This window comes from Balaenoptera borealis (genome assembly GCF_965194805.1).
Source record: "Balaenoptera borealis genome assembly, chromosome: 9".
Taxonomy (NCBI): Eukaryota; Metazoa; Chordata; class Mammalia; order Artiodactyla; family Balaenopteridae; genus Balaenoptera; species Balaenoptera borealis.
Window position 1 is genome coordinate 26,221,919 of NC_138873.1, and position 22,546 is coordinate 26,244,464.

General features: G+C 41.9%; 1 long non-coding RNA gene across 1 annotated transcript in view; it reads left to right on the forward strand.

Moving 5' to 3' along the window:
- LOC309635028 overlaps nucleotides 1-20,007 on the forward strand; it is a 53,039-nt gene extending 33,032 nt beyond the window's left edge. The window contains exon 2 of the long non-coding RNA XR_014248590.1: nucleotides 11,235-20,007. This is a non-coding gene — a long non-coding RNA (uncharacterized lncRNA). The remainder of the gene's footprint in view (nucleotides 1-11,234) is intronic.
- The last annotated feature ends 2,539 nt before the right edge of the window (nucleotides 20,008-22,546 follow it).

The window sequence follows — 22,546 nt, forward strand, 5'->3', positions numbered from 1 at the left end:
GATTCTTAATGCCAGCCCTCTGGGCAAAGGGTCTGCAAGAAGAGTGAGGGCAAACCCACCAAAGACCACAAGATCACGTGGAGGCTGAGGGTACAGACTTTTGCTTTCAAATCTGCATGACAGATGGTGAAAGTCAAGTGGTCATTTAGTCTCTGCCATCAGGCCCTAGCTTTCTGTGCATTCCTGTGTTCGTCTGGTATGAGGCCCTCATAAGCACTAATAACCTGATCAAATCTGAGAAGGGATGGAGCAGAGGATAAGAAGAGTTCTAAGGTTACAAAGTGACCAAAATGTGAGAAAACACAACAAATTGAAAGTGGGAACAAAATCTTCTGCAAATGCAAATGCAAATGGAAGGAATCTTAGAACAGTGAAAAGGATTCTCGAGAGTAAAAATTTATCATAAAACAAATTGATAAAGGTCCCTTGCAATGCAATCAACGATGCTCACATGCTTTCTACTTACATTTAGACTTAGGAACAATGTCTTAGAACCTAACTGAATTATAAGAACAGGAGCTTTTGTTCTCATTCTAGAATGGTGCTTTTCAAAATGTGGGTCACAACTCATAAGTGGGTCATAAAATTAATTAGTGGGTCATGACTAGCATCTTTTCTTTCTAATGAAATAAAGTAGAATAGAGGATATCAGATTGAACCACACAAAGTGAGTTTTGTGGAGCTTTTGTTTCAGTTGTGTGTGTGTGCGTGCACGCACACGCGTGTGCTAGGGCATAATGCAGAATATATTATTTACTGTGGGTAGCTGTCCATAAAAGTTTAAAAAACAATCCTGGTGAGACATTAGGTGAGACTTCCAGAAAATCTGGAGCAAACTTTGTGTTATGGATTGAATTGTGTTCCTCAGAAGCATATGTTGAAGTCCTAACCCCAAAGACCTGTGAATGTGACCTTATTGAGATATAACATTTCTGCAGACCTAACACAGGTTGATACATTAGGGAACAATTTAAACATAATGTGAATTTCACATTTGCTTATATGTGATTTATTCTGGAAGAAACACTAAATGAATGCATCCAACCGCACCCAGCTGAACCTAGCTGTATAGGAAAACTGAAAATACTCACAAGCGCACACCTCAAACATCTACCTATGTTCAGCAGGTGTTATGAGCCGTACCCATCTGTTGTTACAACTCCCCTGACCAATTTCAGACCACTCTCCTTCCACCACTTTACACTAGCTCGCAAGCTACAACCCTTCTGGTCTTTGCCAAAGTAACATATTAGTTTTAGTGTTTTTGCATTTCTTATCCATCCAACATGTGTGAAACAAGGCTACTGTTTTTATAAGGTTCTATCTCTTTTTCTTTACATGTCACTGTTGACATTTCTGAGTGTAATGTCCCAATCACATTTTTCATATAAGCCCTGAGGTTGTCACTGTGTGATTTTGCAGGGCACAGTGATTTTTAGGAATGCTATGTCATGTGATAGCAGAAGTGACTGCATGGTATTTAAAACCATGATGCTGGATGAGATGATCCAATGGGTAGATATGGGAGAGGCCATGGCTGAGTCCAGGGGCAATAACTTCACAGACGGAGGAGAGGAGGAGCCAGCAAAAGAACCATCTGGTGAGATCAGAGGAGACTTGGCTTCTCATACCGTGGTTCTGGAAAGTATTTCAAGGAAGGGTTAATCTACTGTGACCAGTGCTACAGAGACATCAAGAAGGAAGAGAACGGAGTGAGCAGTGACCCTGAATTTAGTCACATGGAGGTCCTGAGTGATTCTGATAAGTGCAGTTTGGGTAGAGTAGTGGGTATTAGCTGAATTGGAGAGGGTTTAGTAGCAAAACGGAAGAGAAAAATATATTTTTGAGTAATCATGAAATAATTTTATTTGATTTTGATACAAGTCTTTGATATGCCTTAGTAGGCATATTTGTGTCTTGTATGGTATCTTATAGATCAGATCTACTTACAATTTTCAAAGATTACTAGTTAGTTCCTACTGTGTGCCTGGCAGTGCGAGAGAAGCACTGTGTTTAAGAGAGCAGATGCTAGAATTGAGACAGACTTCCATGTAAACTGTGGTCCCCAACCCTCACTAGTTGTCTGCAGTAAGCCTCACTTTTTAGGCTCCTAAAATGGGGTTAATATCCTATCTCAGTGGGTCATTGTTGGGACTATGTAAGTGAAGTGCTTCAAGATGCTGTCTGACACACAGGATGGCTCATGAAGTTTATTAATTTTTTAACAATGATGACAGTAAAATTTTGGCCTTGAATGTACAATGAAGTTGGGGAGATGAGACAGACACAAAAAATTAAGTAAGTATAAATAAGTAGAGTCAAAGTGATCACAGAAAGTGTGGCTTAAAATGGAACCTAATGGAGGAATAGCTCTGAGAAGAGATTCACTCACTCTTACCAAACACCTGCCACTCTGCAGGATGCTGTAAGCACAGTCACTTGTTCAAACCTCACAGCCATGCTCTGAGGAGGCATTTCTCCCCAGGTCATGGGGGAGAAGACTGAAGCTCCAGCAGGCTCTTTCTCTTGCTCCAGGTCAACAATTAGTGGAGGAGCTGGCGCTGGACCAAAGTCCACGCTTAATGCTGGCAGAACAGCAGAGAGGTGTGGAGGCTTAACTCTCCACTCTTTGCCATATGCAAACACTAACAAACAAAAGCAAAGCAAAAACAAACCAAACCCATGGCGTGCAAAGACGCATTTTAGCCTGATACATCTAAAGAACTACATCTAAGCAACAAACCCAAGAAAAGCTAGCTCTATATTCTTCCTCTTGAGCTTTTCTTCTTCTGGTAGAGTGAATGATGTGTCAAAATGGGGTTCAAGGAAGGGTGAAGGAGAAGGACAAGGGGGTGCTGATCAGCAAGTGCATATCAAGGGGTGATTTGTGCTTCTGGGAAAATGGTTACAACCTACTGTGCTGTCTGTTTCCCAACCCGGCTGATCCTCAAGTTTATTCTTCAGTGGCCTGAGCTGCTGCCGTCCTGGTTCCTGTGTGGTTTTTGTTGGGATAATTAATAGGTAAGCAGGCACTGGGATGTTTAGAATGTCTCCACACCAATTGAGCTTCTCACTAAAGCTGGTAGAGCATGGGCAGCTGGTGTCCTGTGGGGTATGGTCTGAGGAGTGGCCCAAATCCCTCTTCACTAATTGAACATTAAGGGTTCTCAAAGCACTTCCTTGAGCAGACAGGAGTGTTCAACCGGAGGAGATGTGCTGTGTGGCCAGGCACCACGGTAGCTAATTATTAAAGCACTGGCAGAGACACTTGGTCTCCTCACCTCCTTTCAGCTGGTAAAGGCTGTGACCTCAAAGGATAAACCCAGGACAGATAAGTTTTGATGGGTTGTGAGAAAAATGGAACACAAGTCCTTGTAGACAGATTTCTGTGGAAACTTGAAGGAGAGTCTTCATGGGGAGATGTGTTCGTTTCCTAGGGTTCTCCTAACAAATTACCACAAACTGGGTGACCTTAAACAAGGGGTCCCAACCCTTGGGCTGTGGACTGGTACAGGTCCGTGGCCTATTAAGAACCGGGCCGCACAGCAGGAGGTGAGCGGCGGGCGAGCCAGCGAAGCTTCATCTGTATTTACAGCCACTCCCCATGGCTCGCATTACCACCTGAGCTCCGCCTCCTGTCAGATCAGCGGCGGCATTAGATTCCCATAGGAGCTCGAACTCTACTGTGAGCTGCGCATGCGAGGGATCTAGGTTGCCCGTTCCTTATGGGAATCTGATGCCTGATGATCTGAGGTGGAGCTGAGGCGGTGATGCTAGCTCTGCGCAGTGGCTGCAAATACAGATTATCATTAGCAGAGAGGTTTGACTGCACAGAGACCATAATAAATCAATTGCTTGCAGACTCATATCAAAACTCTATCAGTGAGGAGAAGATGGCGGAAGAGTAAGACGCGGAGATCACCTTCCTTCCCACAGATACAGTAGAAATACATCTACACGTGGAACTGCTCCTACAGAACTCCCACTGAACGCTGGCAGAAAACGTCAGACCTCCCAAAAGGCAAGAAACTCCCCCCGTACTTGGGTAGGGCAAAAGAAAAAAGAAATAACAGAGACAAAAGAATAGGGACGGCACCTGCACCAGTGGGAGGGAGCTGTGAAGGAGGAAAGATTTCCACGCACTAGGAGCCCCTTCGCGGGCAGAGACTGCGGGTGGCAGAGGGGGGAAGCTTCGGAGCCACGGAGGAGAGCGCAGCCACAGGGGTGCGGAGGGCAAAGCGGAGAGATTCCCGCACTTCCCGCACGGAGGCTCGGCGCTGACCAGCACTCACCAGCCCGAGAGGCTTGTCTGCTCAGCCGCCGGGGCGGGCGGGGCTGGGAGCTGAGGCTCGGGCTTCAGTCGCAGGGAGAGGACTGGGGTTGGCGGTGTGAACACAGCCTGAAGGGGTTAGTGCACCACAGCTAGCCGGGAGGGAGTCCAGGAAAAAGTCTGCAGCTGCCGAAGAGGCAAGAGACTTTTTCTTCCCTGTTTCCTGGTGCGCGAGGAGAGGGGATTCAGAGCGCCGCCTAAACGAACTTCAGAGACGGGCGCGAGCCGCAGCTAACAGCGCGGATCCCATAGCAACAGGGGCGCAGAGGGAAAAACGGAGAGACTCCCGCACAGAGGCTCGGCGCCGAGCAGCGCTCACCAGCCCGAGAGGCTTGTCTGCTCCCCCGCCGGGGCGGGCGGGGCTGGGAGCGGAGGCTCGGGCTTCGGTCGGATCGCAGGGAGAGGACTGGGGTTGGCAGCATGAACACAGCCTGAAGGGGTTAGCGCAACACAGCTGGCTGGGAGGGAGACCGGGAAAAAGTCTGCAGCTGCCGAAGAGGCAAGAGACTTTTTCTTGCCTCTTTGTTTCGCGGCGCGCAAGGAGAGGGGATTCAGAGCGCCGCCTAAACGAACTCCAGAAACTGGCGCGAGCCGCGGCGATCAGCGCGGACCCCAGAGACGGGCGTGAGACGCTGGGGCTGCTGCTGCCACCTCCAAGAAGCCTGTGTGCGAGCACAGGTCACTCTCCACACCGCCCCTCCCGGGAGCCCGTGCAGCCCGCCACTGCCAGGGTCCCGTGATCCAGGGACAACATCCCCCGGGAGAACGCACTGCGCGCCTCAGGCTGCTGCAACGTCACGCCGGCCTCTGACGCTGCAGGCTCGCCCCGCCTCCTCTGTACCCCTCCCTCCCCGCGGCCTGGGTGAGCCAGAGTCCCCGAAGCAGCTGCTCCTTTAACCCCGTCCTGTCTGGGCGGGGAACAGACGCCCTCAGGCGACCTACACGCAGAGGCGGGTCCAAATCCAAAGCTGATCCCCAGGAGCTGTGCGAACAGAGAAGAGGAGGGGAAATCTGTCCCAGCAGCCTCAGAAGAAGCGGATTAAAACTCCACAAACAACTTGATGTGCCTGCATCTGTTGAATACCTGAATAGACAACGAATCATCCCAAATTCAGGAGGTGGACTTTGGGAGCAGGATATATTAATTTTTCCCCTTTTCCTTTTTTTTTTGTGAGTGTATATGTATATGCTTCTGGGGGAGATTTTGTCTGTATAGCTTTGCTTTACAATAGCTTTATTTTACTTCACTATATTATAGCTTCTTTCTTTCTTTTCTTTCTTTCTTTCTTTCTTTCTTTCTTTCTTTCTTTCTTTCTTTCCTTCCTTCCTTCCTTCCTTTCTTTCTATTTTTTCTCCCTTTTACTCTGAGCCGTGTGGACGAAAGGCTCTTGGTGCTTCAGCCAGGCATCAGGGCCGTACCTCGGAGGTGGGAGAGCCAACTTCAGGACACTGGTCCACAAGAGACCTCCCAGCTCCACGTAATACCAAACGGCAAAAATCTCTCAGAGATCTCCATCTCAACATCAAGACCCAGCATCACTCAATGACCAGCAAGCTACAGCGCTGAACACCCTTTGCCAAACAACTAGCAAGACAGGAACACAGCCTCATCCATTAGCAGAGAGGCTGCCTAAAATCATAATAAGGCCACAGACACCCCAAAATACACCACCAGACGTGGACGTGCCCACCAGAAAGACAAGATCCAGCCTCATCCACCAGAGCTCAGGCACTAGTTCCCTCCACCAGGAAGCCTACACAACCCACTGAACCAACCTTAGCCACTGGGGACAGATACCAAAAACAACGGGAACTACAAACCTGCAACCTGTGATAAGGAGACCCCAAACACAGTAAGATAAGCAAAATGAGACGACAGAAAAACACACAGCAGATGAAGGAGCAGGGTCAAAACACACTAGACTTAACAAATGAAGAGGAAATAGGTAGTCTACCTGAAAAAGAATTCAGAATAATGATAGTAAGGATGATCCAAAATCTTGGAAATAGAATAGACAAAATGCAAGAAGCATTTAACAAGGACGTAGAAGAACTAAAGAGGAATCAAACAATGATGAAAAACACAATAAATGAAATTAAAAATACTCTAGATGGGATCAATAGCAGAATAACTGAGGCAGAAGAAAGGATAAGTGACCTGGAAGATAAAATGGTGGAAATAACTACTGCAGAGCAGGATAAAGAAAAAAGAATGAAAAGAACTGAGGACAGTCTCAGAGACCTCTGGGACAACATTAAACGCACCAACATTCGAATTATAGGGGTCCCAGGAGAAGAAGAGAAAAAGAAAGGGACTGAGAAAATATTTGAAGAGATTATAGTTGAAAACTTCCCTAATATGGGAAAGGAAATAGTTAATCAAGTCCTGGAAGCACAGAGAGTCCCATACAGGATAAACCCAAGGAGAAACACGCCAAGACACATATTAATCAAACTGTCAAAAATTAAATATAAGGAAAACATATTAAAGGCAGCAAGGGAAAAAAAACAAATAACACACAAGGGAATCCCCATAAGGTTAACATCTGATCTTTCAGCAGAAACTCTGCAAGCCAGAAGGGAGTGGCAGGATATACTTAAAGTGATGAAGGAGAAGAACCTACAACCAAGATTACTCTACCCAGCAAGGATCTCATTCAAATGTGATGGAGAAATTAAAACCTTTACAGACAAGCAAAAGCTGAGAGAGTTCAGCACTACCAAACCAGCTTTACAACAAATGCTAAAGGAACTTCTCTAGGCAAGAAACACAAGAGAAGGAAAACACCTACAATAACAAACCCAAAACATTTAAGAAAATGGGAATAGGAACATACATATCGATAATTACCTTGAATGTAAATGGATTAAATGCTCCCACCAAAAGACACAGGCTGGCTGAATGGATACAAAAACAAGACCCATATATATGCTGTCTACAAGAGACCCACTTCAGACCTAGAGACACATACAGACTGAAAGTGAGGGGCTGGAAAAAGATATTCCATGCAAATGGAAATCAAAAGAAAGCTGGAGTAGCAATTCTCATATCAGACAAAATAGACTTTAAAATAAAGACTATTACAAGAGACAAAGAAGGACACTATATAATGATCAAGGGATCGATCCAAGAGGAAGGTATAACAATTGTAAATATTTATGCACCCAACATAGGAGCACCTCAATACATAAGGCAAGTACTAACAGCCATAAAAGGGGAAATCGACAGCAACACAATCATAGTAGGGGACTTTAACACCCCACTTTCACCAATGGACAGATCATCCAAAATGAAAATAAATAAGGAAACACAAGCTTTAAATGATACATTAAACAAGATGGACTTAATTGATATTTATAGGACATTCCACCCAAAAACAACAGAATACACATTTTTCTCAAGTGCTCATGGAACATTCTCCAGGATAGATCATATCTTGGGTCACAAATCAAACCTTGGTAAATTTAAGAAAATTGAAATCGTATCAAGTATCTTTTCCGACCACAACGCTATGAGACTAGATATCAATTACAGGAAAAGATCTGTAAAAAATACAAACACATGGAGGCTACACAATACATTACTTAATAATGAAGTGATTACTGAAGAAATCAAAGGGGAAATCAAAAAATACCTAGAAATAAATGACAATGGAGATACGACGACTCAAAACCTATGGGACGCAGCAAAAGCAGTGCTAAGAGGGAAGTTTATAGCAATACAAGCCTACCTCAAGAAACAGGAAACATCTCGAATAAACAACCTAACCTTGCACCTAAAGCAATTAGAGAAAGAAGAACAGAAAAACCCCAAAGCCAGCAGAAGGAAAGAAATTATAAAGATCAGGTCAGAAATAAATGAAAAAGAAATGAAGGAAACAATAGCAAAAATCAATAAAACTAAAGGCTGGTTCTTTGAGAAGATAAACAAAATTGATAAACCATTAGCCAGACTCATCAAGAGAAAAAGGGAGAAGACTCAGATCAATAGAATTAGAAATGAAAAAGGAGAAATAACCACTGACACTGCAGAAATACAAAAGATCATGAGAGATTACTACAAGCAACTCTATGCCAATAAAATGGACAACCTGGAAGAAATGGACAGATTCTTAGAAATGCACAAACTGCCGAGACTGAACCAGGAAGAAATAGAAAATATGAACAGACCAATCACAAGCACTGAAATTGAAACTGTGATTAAAAACCTTCCAACAAACAAAAGCCCAGGACCAGATGGCTTCACAGTTGAATTCTATCAAACATTTAGAGAAGAGCTAACACCTATCCTTCTCAAACTCTTCCAAAATATTGCAGAGGGAGGAACACTCCCAAACTCATTCTACGAGGCCACCATCACCCTGATACCAAAACCAGACAAAGATGTCACAAAGAAAGAAAACTACAGGCCAATATCACTGATGAACATAGATGCAAAAATCCTCAACAAAATACTCGCAAACAGAATCCAACAGCACATTAAAAGGATCATACACCATGATCAAGTGGGGTTTATCCCAGGAATGCAAGGATTCTTCAATATACGCAAATCAATCAATGTGATACACCATATTAACAAATTGAAGGAGAAAAACCATATGATCATCTCAATAGATGCAGAGAAAGCTTTCGACAAAATTCAACACCCATTTATGATAAAAGCCCTGCAGAAAGTAGGCATAGAGGGAACTTTCTTCAACATAATAAAGGCCAAATATGACAAACCCACAGCCAACATTGTCCTCAATGGTGAAAAACTGAAACCATTTCCACTAAGATCAGGAACAAGACAAGGTTGCCCACTCTCACCACTATTATTCAACATAGTTTTGGAAGTGTTAGCCACAGCAATCAGAGAAGACAAAGAAATAAAAGGAATCCAAATCGGAAAAGAAGAAGTAAAGCTGTCACTATTTGCAGATGACATGATACTATACATAGAGAATCCTAAAGAGGCTACCAGAAAACTCCTAGAGCTAATCAATGAATTTGGTAAAGTAGCAGGATACAAAATTAATGCACAGAAATCGCTTGCATTTCTATACACTAATGACGAAAAATCTGAAAGTGAAATTAAGAAAACACTCCCGTTTACCACTGCAACAAAAAGAATAAAATATCTAGGAATAAACCTACCTAAGGAGACAAAAGACCTGTATGCAGAAAATTATAAGACACTGATGAAAGAAATTAAAGATGATACAAATAGATGGAGAGATATACCATGTTCCTGGATTGGAAGAATCAACATTGTGAAAATGACTCTACTACCCAAAGCAATCTACAGATTCAATGCAATCCCTATCAAACTACCACTGGCATTTTTCACAGAACTAGAACAAAAAATTTCACAATTTGTATGGAAACACAAAAGACCCCGAATAGCCAAAGCAATCTTGAGAACGAAAAATGGAGCTGGGGGAATCAGGCTCCCTGACTTCAGACTATACTACAAAGCTTCAGTAATCAAGACAGTTTGGTACTGGCACAAAAACAGAAATATAGATCAATGGAACAGGATAGAAAGCCCAGAGATAAACCCACACACATATGGTCACCTTATCTTTGATAAAGGAGGCAAGCATATACAGTGGAGAAAAGACAGCCTCTTCAATAAGTGGTGCTGGGAAAATTGGACAGGTACATGTAAAAGTATGAAATTAGAACACTCCCTGACTCCATGCACAAAAATAAACTCCAAATGGATTAAAGACCTAAGTGTAAGGCCAGACACTATCAAACTCTTAGAGGAAAACATAGGCAGAACACTCTATGACATACAACACAGCAAGATTCTTTTTGACCCAGCTCCCAGAGAAATGGAAATAAGAACACAAATAAACAAATGGGACCTAATGAAACTTAAAAGCTTTTGCACAGCAAAGGAAACCATAAACAAGACCAAAAGACAACCCTTAGAATGGGAGAAAATATTTGCAAATGAAGCAACTGACAAAGGATTAATCTCCAAGATTTACAAGCAGCTCATGCAGCTCAATAACAAAAAAACGAACAACCCAATCCAAAAATGGGCAGAAGACCTAAATAGACATTTCTCCAAAGAAGATATACAGATGGCCTACAGACACATGAAAGAATGCTCAACATCATTAATCATTAGAGAAATGCAAATCAAAACTACAATGAGATATCATCTCACACCGGTCAGAATGGCCATCATCAAAAAATCTAGAAACAATAAATGCTGGTGAGGGTGTGGAGGAAAGGGAACCCTCTTGCACTGTTGGTGGGAATGTAAATTGATACAGCCACTATGGAGAACAGTATGGAGGTTCCTTAAAAAACTACAAATAGAACTACCATACGACCCAGCAATCCCACTACTGGGCATATACCCTGAGAAAACCATAGGTCAAAAAGTGTCATGTACCACAATGTTCATTGCAGCTCTATTTACAATAGCCAGGACCTGGAAGCAACCTAAATGTCCATCGACAGATGAATGGATAAAGAAGATGTGGCACATATATACAATGGAATATTACTCAGCCATAAAAAGAAATGAAATGGAGGTATTTGTAATGAGGTGGATGGAGTTAGAGTCTGTCATACAGAGTGAAGTAAGTCAGAAAGAGAAAAACAAATACAGTATGCTAACACATATATACGGAATCTAAGGAAAAAAAAAAAAAAAAAAAAAAAGGCCATGAAGAACCTAGTGGCAAGACGGGAATAAAGACACAGACCTACTAGAGAATGGACTTGAGGATATGGGGAGGGGGTGGGGTGAGATGTGACAGGGTAAGAGAGTGTCATGGACATATATACACTACCAAATGTAAAATAGATAGCTAGTGGGAAGCAGCCGCATAGCACAGGGAGATCAGCTCGGTGCTTTGTGACCACCTAGAGGGGTGGGATGGGGAGGGTGGGAGGGAGGGAGATGCAAGAGGGAAGAGAAATGGGAACATATTGTATATGTATAACTGATTCACTTTGTTATAAAGCAGAAGCTAACACACTATTGTAAGGCAATTATACTTCAATAAAGATGTTTAAAAAAAAAAAAAAAAAAAAACTCTATCAGTGAGTGGCAAGTGAAAACAAGCTCAGGGTTCCCACTGATTCTGCATTACGGTGAGTTGTATAATTATTTCATTATATATTACAGTGTAATAATAATAGAAATAAAATGCACAGTAAATGTAATGTGCTTGAATCATCTGGAAACCATCCCCCCACTCCAGTCCGTGGAAAACCTGTCTTCCACGAAACTGGTCCCTGTTGCCAAAAAGGTTGGGGACCGCTACCTTAAACAACAGAAACTGATTCTCTTACAGTTCTAGAGGAATGCGTAAGTCTGAGATCAAGGTGTTGGCAGGGGTGGCTCTCTGTGGGCGTTCTGAAGAAGAATCTGTGCTATGCCTTTCCCCTAGCTTCTGTTGGCTGCTGGCAATTCTTCCTTTTCTTTGACTTGTAGACACATCTCTCCAGTCTCTGCTTCCGTCTTCACAGGCTGTTTTCCCTGTGTCTCTTCTTATAAGGATACAAGTCACCCTCCAAGCCTCACCCTACTCCAGTATGACCTCATCTTAATTTTATCTGCAATAACCCTGTTTCCAAATAAGGTCGCGTTCTGTAGTTTTCAAGAAGGACATAAATTTGGGGGGGCTGCTCTCCAACCCAGTACAAGAGGGGGGCATAAAACCATTAGGTGTCATTTTTTGGGGAGAGAGAATGGTGAGGAAGGGAGGGGAAGAGTCTCTGAAGGCAGGCGTGAAAGGATACCAGTGAAGCAGGCAACCTTGTAACAGGAAACAGACGTCCCAAATGAGGCAATTGAGATTTTAAAGAAGGAACTGTATATGATGAGTGGCAGGGTTAAGTAAAAGTAAAGAAACAAACAAAAAAAAAAAACAAGAGGGTAACCGAGAACCCCAGAGCTAGCATAGTAGGTCACCATCTTCACAACCCACCTCCCACCTTCCCCGCCCCGTGGAGACGAGTCTACTCCGCCTCCCACCAGCATCTCCGCTGTCCCCGAGGCCTCTCCAGTCCTATCCCGGCTTCTCTGACGCTCGGACGTGGACTGCCTGTGGGACCGTTCCCAGCATCCAGGCGCACACAACACGGAAACGGGCGGGTTGGTGCTGGTGCGTCATCCTTGAAGCAGGGGGGATGGAAGCCAGTTGACGCCCACTCCCTTATTTCTTCCCCAGCAGAATGTTCTGTGATTTACTTCAGAAGATTCGTCAGCAGATTGAGGGACTGAGTGCCACTTGATGAGAGCGGTGGCCAATTCAATAACTCATCCTTGTTTGGGTTTTTACTTCCTCTCCACTCCCACTGCCTCTCATTCCCGTGCTCTGAGGAATGTTCCCGAATAAATCATGTGCACTCAAGCCTGCATTGCAGTCTCTTCTTTCAGGGAAACCCAGGTTAAGTAACCATTCTAAAACCAGCAAGTGCAAGGAGATGACTGGATTTGAGGGGGTAGTGGGGAGAGAGAGAGGATGCGAGCCAGGGCAGCTGAAGTCAAAGCAAACAAAATGTAGTCTAACCAGGAGTGAGGCAATCACTGTCAACGCTCAGGCCGGCAGGGGACAGGCAGGGGCAATTCACAGCCCAAACACAATCTCCTCGTCCCCACTGTCCCCTGCCAGGACCTTCTGTGGCTGAACCAGTTCCCAAAGAGTGAGGAGGGGTTAGCGTTGATGCAGTGCATAGAGGTCAGCACAATCGGGCCTATTCACCTATCAGTTTTTTCTCCTGCTGACCTGGAGTCTCACACAATTGACTACAGAATCGCCTTTCTTCTCAGGCCATCTTTTTGTTTTTGGCTTTATTTATAAATTTAATATGATAAACAACTATGAAACTACTGCCCGGTGGAAAAAAATTAGAACGTTACCAACACATTTACGTCTACTTACATGCGACTACTCTGTCTTATCCCCTTACCCCTTTCTTGCTACCAAAGGTAACAACCATTTGTTTTATTTTGTTAAAGTGAAAGAGATTTGATTTACAGTACTGTTAGTTTTGGGTATACAGCAAACTGATTTAGTTATATATATGTATATTTTTTCAGATTATTATCCATTACAATACAAGATATTGAATATAGTTCCCTGTGCTACACAGTAAATCCTTGCTGTTATGTAATTTATGTATAGTAGTTTGTATCTGTTAATCTCATACTCCCAAAGAGGTCAGTGCTTCTAAGACAAGGTTACTCTTCCAAGCACACAGGAGCCACTTGTCTGCTACACAGATTATTTTTATTTATTACAGTCGAGCCTACAGGTCATAATAAACTCAGCCATCATCTGGATTAAACAGCCTAGTGTTATTAGACGGATGAACGTGGATTCAGAACATCTCCTGGTTCAAATCCCAGCTTTGCTAGAATTTCACTCATGTGCAAGTTTCGTAATCCCTCCAATTCTCAGCTTTCTCATCTGCAAAATAGGATTAAAATATCAACCCTACCTCACAACATTTTTGTGAGGATTCAGTGAAATAACATGTTGTAAATGGTGGCTACTTTTAAAAATTACTGCTCCTTTTATTACTGCTTACTCATGATTGCCTCAATTTTTTGCTTATAGCCTCAGATATTGATAGACTTTATTAACAAATTGTACAGAATTGGATGCCAGAGTCTCAGAAATCTAAAAATTTATCTAAATATTTGAGGCTTTCTCTTAATGTTAGAGTTGGATAAACTAATATTTTATCACCCCTTCTGTCTCCTTGCTCTTAACTATATAAAACAGCCAGAATTAATCATAAGTGACAAATTAGTTAGCTGTTCTTCAGTTGCATTCAGACTACAATGATTGTTTTTTTTTTAAAATAAACTTTATTTTTAGAACAGTTTTAGAGTTACAGTAAAATTAACATAGTACCAGGAGTTCCCATATACCTGTACACCTAGTTTCCTCTATTATTAATATGTTATATTAGTATGATATATTTGATATAATTAATGAATAGATATTGATACATTATTAACTGAAGTCCATAGTTTATTCAGATTTCCTTACTTTTTACATAATCTCTTTTTTCTGTTCCAGGATACCATAGTACTTTAGTTGGCATGTCTTTTTAGGCCCTCTTTGCTGGGACAGTTTCTCAGACTTTCCTTGTTGTTGATAATCTTGACACTTTTGAGGTGTTCTGATCAGGTATATTGTAGGATACCCCTTTTTTTGTCTGATATTTTTCTCAAAGATAGACTTTTGGGGAGAAAGGTCACAGAGGTGAAGTGTCATTCTCATCACATCATATCAAGGGTGCATTGTGTCAACATGATTCATGACCATTGATGCTGACCTTGATCACCTGGCTGAAGTAGTGTTTGTCAGGTTTCTCCTCTGAAGTTACTCTTTTCTCCCACCACTTTCCATACTGTACCCTATAAAGAAGTCACTATGCACAGCCCACACTTAAGGAGTGGGGATTTATGCTCCCCCTTCTTCAGGGAAAAGTACTTACATAAGTTATTTGGAATTCTTCTGCATGGAAGATACTTAATTATTCCATTCAAGTATACATGTAGAGTAGAATTAGAATTGTGAACCTGCACCCCCATGAGAAACAACTTCATCCACTAGAGTAAGTGCTCATATACAGTTCCTTTTGCTATTAGTCTTACCAACTCCTCTCATTTCCAAAGTGACTTAGGTCTGCACATCTCCCTTTATCCACTTGGGTGAGATTGTTTAAAACATTTGTAACACTTTCAGGTTCTCTTGTCCCAGTTTGCATCAGACTACAATGGTCTTTAAATGGGCTTTACTTTTTTTTTTAAGGATTTTTTTTGATGTGGACCATTTTTTAAAGTCTTTATTGAATTTGTTACAATACTGCTTCTGTTTTATGTTTTGATTCTTTGGCTGCGGGACATGTGGGATCTTAACTCCCCGACCAGGGATCGAGCCCACACCCCCTGCATTGGAAGGCGAAGTCTTAACCACTGGACTGCCAAGGAAGTCCCTAAATGGGCTTTAAATTAAAATTGACAGTGAGGAAGTAATTTATGCCAGACTCTCAGGGACAGTTTGCCTGATTGCTGACAGGGATGAATCACTGAGGGAAAGGCCTGCATTTCTGTGCTGCTGGACACTTTGACCTCACCTCTGAGTCGGCTGGGCTGCATTCAGGTTCACTGGAAAGTGACCTCTGTCTGGGAGCCTGGTACAAGGGGCCTGGTGTAGTAGGGCTCACCCTCAGCGGTGCTGTGAAGGTTTTGTGTGAGCATCTGACCTCTCTGTGTTCAGGAAAGAGCGTGCTCTGTCTGTTGTAATTCAGCTTCGCATATCGAAGTATTTGTGACTCTGTGAAACACAACATATTTAGTTCTTTTCTTGTCCTTTGAGAAAAATCTACCAATTTCTTTTGAAGTCATGGGGCTATGTAAATAAAATCTCTCCAGCCTCATAAACAATTTCTTCTCCTTATTTTTTTTTTCTCTTTCCCAAATAGGACTTTTTTTTTTTTGAGTGTGAATAAAGATATTACAAGAAAAAGAGAATAAAATAAAAAGGAAAACATGGGTACAAATTTATGATAATACTAGCTTCATTTTTCTCAAAAAAAGGAGAATAATGAATTTGAATCAAATTGGATAATGAAGAAGAAGATGGAATAGGTTTTGAAAATAATAATGTCTATGCTTTCTCTCTGGATTATGTAGTTGTTAAACTCTATATTTAATTTGTTGATGATTTTGCGGTTGTCACTCTGTTTATAAAAATGATTGCCAATTTCAAGTCTCACTGAGGGAGAGGGGGCCAGAGGGCATTGTAATAGATATGCACTAACCCTAAAACAGCGTTTGAACACGAGAGCTGGCACTCCTTAGCAGGACTCAGGTGTTACCACCAAGGCTTCAGCCACAACAGAATTTGAAAAATATCCTACATGGAAACTTTTTTTCTCAGTGGCATGTATTTTGAATTTCTGTTTTCAATGAACAGAGGGGAAAGGAGCTGTGAAATGCATTTTCAACTGGGGAGATATGAAGAGGGTTCATGGAAAGAGGTAAGTTAAGAGATGAATCAAATCTTTCCTTTGAAAAAAAGAAATCAGAAAAACCCTATTTTGACTGGGCATTTGGAATACCATTGCCTTTGGGACTCTGTCAATGGAATGTTTAACTGCAGATCCTTGGGATGTTGACCAGGCTTCTCATTGCTCCATACTTCCCTTTGTTTAAGTGTCTACCCGTCATAGTATTGTTGAAGCCCTTCCACCTCCTGGAATTGAAAGCCACTCTGGGGGGAGAGGCAGGGTTTAGGGAAGCCCTCACTCACCTCAGAGAGGTGCCAGGGCAGGGTGAGCACCTGACAGTGGGTACCTCCTTGTATTTTGCATCCTAGATGCCTCACTGGCCTCATCCTAGCCTTGGTCCCCAGAGCCACAAAAAAGTTATCTGAGAGGTTTGAGATTTAGGCAATATAGCAATCTGGGCATCTCCCAGGCACGTGCAGAGGTATGAGAGCACCCGGGCTCTGGTGCTGTGTCAGCTCCAGTAGAAAGAAAGTGCAAGTTGCCACCCCTCAACCTCAACTGTGTGAAATGACAGTTTGATTCTTTGGCCAAAATACACCTAAAAGGACAAAATGTACCTGTGACTGATTAGATCTCCCAGAGTCAGCCCAGCCTGATCTGCCTGCTTGAGCAGCTGAGAATGTGTGTTTTCAGAGCTGTGTAGTTTGACTATTTCTCTAATGGCTTAAGGATGGCTGGCTTGGTCTCCGAGTAGATTCTCTCTGACCCATTCTTTCTAATTCTGACCTTCTGTCCCCACTCTGGGTGGTGATCTGGCAATGACTGTTGACATTCCTATGATCAGAATGCCCGGATGCTGGTTTTCAGCTGGGCTGTGTCTTCCCCATTGCAGGGAATTTAACTTGTTCTTGGAAGAGTCTAGCACCTTAGTGTCTTGACTGCTTGGATTTTGCATATTTAGACAAAGCTTTTCCTTATGATTCCCAGATATGATTCCTTCCTCTCTACTCCCCCAAAGCACCTATCTTATATTTCTATTTATTGCTTCCTCTGCCCTGTATTAACAGTACCTGGCATGCACATCTTGCCCTCACCAGACTGTGGGCCCCATGAGTCCGGGGTCAGTGTCTCATTCAGTTCTGATTCTTCACAGCATTTAATCCAGCGCCTGGGACTTGTCCCAGGAAAAAAATTCTTAAATGAATGAATGAGTGAATGATTGAATTTATAACTAGCAAAGAGAATTCACAGAAATTTTTGCTTCTAATTGGACAGGAATGTATTCTTCTTGGTGCTGAAGCTTCTCTTTGTTAGCCAAAGAACTGCTTTAGGAAGATGTTTTGGTCACTGAGGGATGGCCAGAGGGAGCATGAAAACAGATCCAGGACAGAGACATTGTTATGAGTCAAACTTAGGCACTTATTTAGATAATAAAGGGTAACACCAGAGTTAGTAATAAGGTAGATCAGACAGTTACAAAAGTACAATATGAAGAAGTAATTGTTAGTTGGGATCCTGTTGCTTTAGAATGTCAGTGAAAATGCTGGCAAATTGTATTTATGTTGGATAAGATCCTTTAGACTCTATTATTCCAAATGTAAATTTTATGATTCAGTACAATGTATCCACGGAGTTAAGTCAGGAGTATCATGATATGATAGAAAAATTCCCCAGTGTACCCCTCAAGCACTATCTGGTTGGTTGTTTCTGAAGGAGGCACTTAAGTTATTGATTAATTTAGAGTAGACTAAGGGATGCCTAAGAGCTTTCCAATCTCTGAAACGTTAGGATTTTATGCTTCTAAATGGTTTTTAAAAACACGATAATTCAAAAACAAAACAAAAACACAATTATTCAGAGTGCTCTTTACGTAAATAAAAGATCCAAACGTACTTCTCCCCATGAATATAATTTAAATATTTAAATGCAATTTGTTATATGTTCAATGATTCATTTGAATATATAGTGAATAAAATGCTAATATTTTAATAAATACTATCTATTAAAAAGGGCTCAAAATGTATGAACTATTTAATTTCTTAACACAATACCTACATTTTTCTCAAACACAAAACAGAAAAATACTTTCTACTAGAAACTCCACACCATAATGGTGTTCTCATCATAATTTGCCGAACGACATTTTGTCAAAGGCTGAGGGGAGGGGATTTCTCCCACAGCCCTGAGAGCCATAGAAGCCTTTATTTAAAACTCCGGTGGAAAGGGTGACAAGCATGGCACAGGGCATAAGTAGGGAAGGGAGGGGAGGGAAGAGTCATCACTCAGATTTGATTCCTTCTCCTGTACTTGTTCTCCTGTCACCACATGCATGGGGCCAGAAGGAAGTACTGAGGAGGCAGAGATGAGTTACCTGTGCATTATACACAGATCAAAACCCACCAGTTCCCCTCTCCTTTCTGTCATCCATTATTTCCCCAGCGCTCCCCATCATGAAACAGGGTGACCTGACATCAGACACAGAAGACAGAAGAGTTTGGCCATGATTTAAAGAAAAGCTCCTGATGAAAATTGAATTCTTTTTGCTCTACAAAAATATATAAATTATGTACACAAAAAATTCTCTATGATCTGACGAGCATGGAATCCCATTGATACACAGCATGCTATGTACTTTGGCCCACCAAAGTGTGTTTAAAAATGAGATTTTGTGGCTTTCTAAGCTGGTTTAATATTGAGGAAGACAGTCAGGCTTGGCTTTTTCCTGTTTTAAGTCAAAACAGGTTCTGATAAAAACAAACCAAACTTCCCCTTTCCTCTGTGTTTCTCCTCTTTCATAGCTTTGGATCCTTCTAAAATGCCTACCATCTCAGATTAGGGTAGGATGCCCTTGAGATCACTCTACGTAGCAGAAATTAACTTTTCGATGGTCTTAATTTATCAGGCATTGTGCTAAAGTCTTTGTATTCACAATCACCATGCAAAGATATTTATGTGGGGTGAGGTCTCCTTGATTGGAACCATAATCTTATACTCTTGTCTATTTCTGCTTAACCATAATCAGTGTCCAGGGAATTGTGCAACTGATCCGGGATTTTATTTCAGAGGGATCCTGGGTTATGCATATGCTCTTTGTAAACAAATTCACCCTGAAATCCCAGAAAGTCCAAAGATGAGTCACCTGGTATACGTTTGCCCTGGTATATGAATCTCTGATCAAACTGACATTATCTGGTGTGTTGATCAGAGTGTAAATGAGGGTGTATAGTGGGTGGCAGATGTAGGAAGAAGGCAATTTGATGAATGGCAGCTATTAAAATGAAACAAGGAAGGAGCAGCAGTAAATTTGTGGCTCAGGATACTCTGCCATGTACAGAGGGACCCTGTGTTGGCAGTGACAAGCTGGTAGAATCAAGGAAATGAATCACTAACTTTGGAAGTGTCAGAGGTGGCCAGAGTCCTCTCTGAATAATAAAAACTTTACTGCACCATCAGCATTGCCTGGAGACAGAAAGGAGACAAATTTGAACCAGTGCCCAGAGAAAAACTGAATCAATTTGCACACGCTTTCCCAGCTCACATAGACCATCCCCGAATACATAGCAAAACTCCTCCTTGAGAAAAAAATCACACATGCTCCTTCATTTCCCTGACTTATCTGTATTTTATATCAACATCATGATAAGTTTTTTTTCCTTCTTCCTTTATTACAATCTATTTTTCCCTTCCTTTCTCTTTTATTCTCTAAAGTGAAATATAGAGAATTAGAAAGGAAAAAAAAAAAGTATATCTTAACTTGTCCTTAAGACACGGAGTCCTAATGTTGCTTTTTGGAAAAAAGGCAACAGCTTGTCAACTCTGTGGGGGAAGAGAGTACCAAATCTGTGCCAGGTTTTTGGGTTTTTTTGGTTTTTTTTCATTTTGTCTTTCCATATGTGTGTAATAATAGTGAGGTACTTCATATGAGTTTGCAAAGTCACTGGTTTGGTACTGCTCTTCTTAGCTGGCTGAAGTAGGGCAAGGTTAGTTGGAGTGGACACAAGGCACCCATGCCTTCTGTCCATTCTGTGCTCTCACTAGCTACTCATTCAGCTCTGGGTTATCTTTCAAATCTCCTTCAGATATTGCCTCACAGGAAACCTGTTTCAATACACACTCCCTACTCTTCCCCACCTCCACCCCCCATGAATCATTTTCCCTGTACTATTTCTAGATTTTGTGCATATTTCAATATATTGAAACCATCGATTTGCATTGTGTTTACACGTCTGTCTCTCCTACTAGTATGTGAACCCCTACAAAGAATAGATGTTATTTTGCCTGTATCCCTATGCTCAGTAGTGAATGGTGTAGAGTAGGGACCAAACAAATGTATACCTAACTGACCTGGCTGCAGTCATTTGGAGATGGCACATAGGCAGCCCAGGTATTCACTGTTCTCTAAGTGCAGGATCAATCTCACTGATATTTTATTTATTTTCTGGCTCAGTCAGTTTCCCTCCAAGACAGTTCCAGTCTATTGTGAAATGTCTTTCTCACAAGCCACTTCCTCTTCCACCCTGTTAACACGCATACATGCACGGTCCAGGCAGAATGTGTCTTTGTGGATTCTAGGCAGTGATGGGGAAATGAAAATACCATATTGCATTGAGTCTAACACACAGATTTTTTTTTTCACCTTTTGAATTGAAATTAGGGTATATCTTAATATTCCCTACTGGTATTGAGGAGTACTATACTCCTCATATACTAAATGAACGGTATCTTACAATTATGATTGGCCATGTTTTTTGCCTTCTGAATTGTACTTCAAATAATGCAACTTTCAATGATGGTACCTTAGCTTTGTTGAAATATGATACTTAGGGTAGTAGTCCTACTAGTGGCCAGCCCAGCCCTACCAGGTTATATGGTGAATTCTGGATATGTTCCACTGCTGCATTGAAAATAAACACAAAACAGACTTTATCAGAATAGATTGAGAGGGTCAGACTTAAGGATCAGAGGGCAAGGTTCGTGTGACAGTTATTGTTACGTCTCTGGCATTTGACCTACTATGTGCCTATATACTTAATACATAAAATACATAAAAATAATTGCTAACAGTTTTGGGGTCTTTACTCTGTGGTAGTCACTGTGTTAGGTACTTTTCGTATATAAGGTCATTTAATTCTCAAAACATCACTTCTAGTGGGTTTGAATATGATCCCCATTTTTCAGATGCATAGAGTGAGGCTGAGGGTAGATAGGTAATGTGCCTAAGTCTGTAGATAGTAAGTGGCATGGCTGTGGCTGGACCCCAGGTCCATCTGACTTCAAAGGCCATGCTCTTGTCCTCAATGCAATGCTTTCTTCCCAGCAGATATTAATTTTGGACAAGTGATATTTCTACTGATCTTGATGGCTGTTTGCTTGATCAGAGTTGTCAGTTCTCAACTTTCTTTCCAAATTGTCTGCTTTCCCAGGCACCATAATGTCCACTGGTCATTAAGTGATCACCTTAGATTTCTTATTTGGATGAATATTACTAATTTGTAATAAACAGTGTGTTAGAAAAAATATTTTCTTAGTTTAATGATAATAGGCAAATTCTATCAAAACCAAAAATCCATAAGTGCTGTTTGGGATTATGATGGTATAGTGTTTCATAAGTGCAGTACTGTGGAGGTAAAAGAAAATTTTTTGGAAGCAGAAGAAAGAAAGTAAAATCTCTCTTTGGTAGGACTGTCACCCTTGAGGTCATTGAATATTAAGTTCAATGGCCTTGACCAACCTCCTCTGTTGGGGCTGAGATCTGGTTTTTCCAACACCAAGATCTGTTTTTTCCAACACCAAGCATAAACTTAAGAAGTTACTGAGGAAAATCGCTTCAGGTACAAAAGATTCTGTTAGACCAGTCACCTTTTCTCTTTCTATTCATTACAGAGACCAGAACGAGGGCTGGTGGAGTGCACGCCATACTGGGCGATGGGAGACGCTCTGGCTTAGACCAGACTCGAATGAGTGTGCTTCGCAGTCACGTAGAGGGCTTTTTCCAACATGGGTTGTTGGACCCACCCCCAGAGTTTCCAATTTATTAGGTGTGTGATGGATTCTAAGAATTTGTGCGTAAACAAATTCCCAGATGCTGCAGATGCTGCTGGCCCAGATGCCACACTCTGAGAAGCACCGGCCTCGGCATTAGAAGACGTGGGTTTGGATCTGGGATTCCTCACTTGACTAGCCGTGACATAAGGAATTTGGTTTTCTGAGTCTTGTTTCCTTATCTGTAAACTGAAC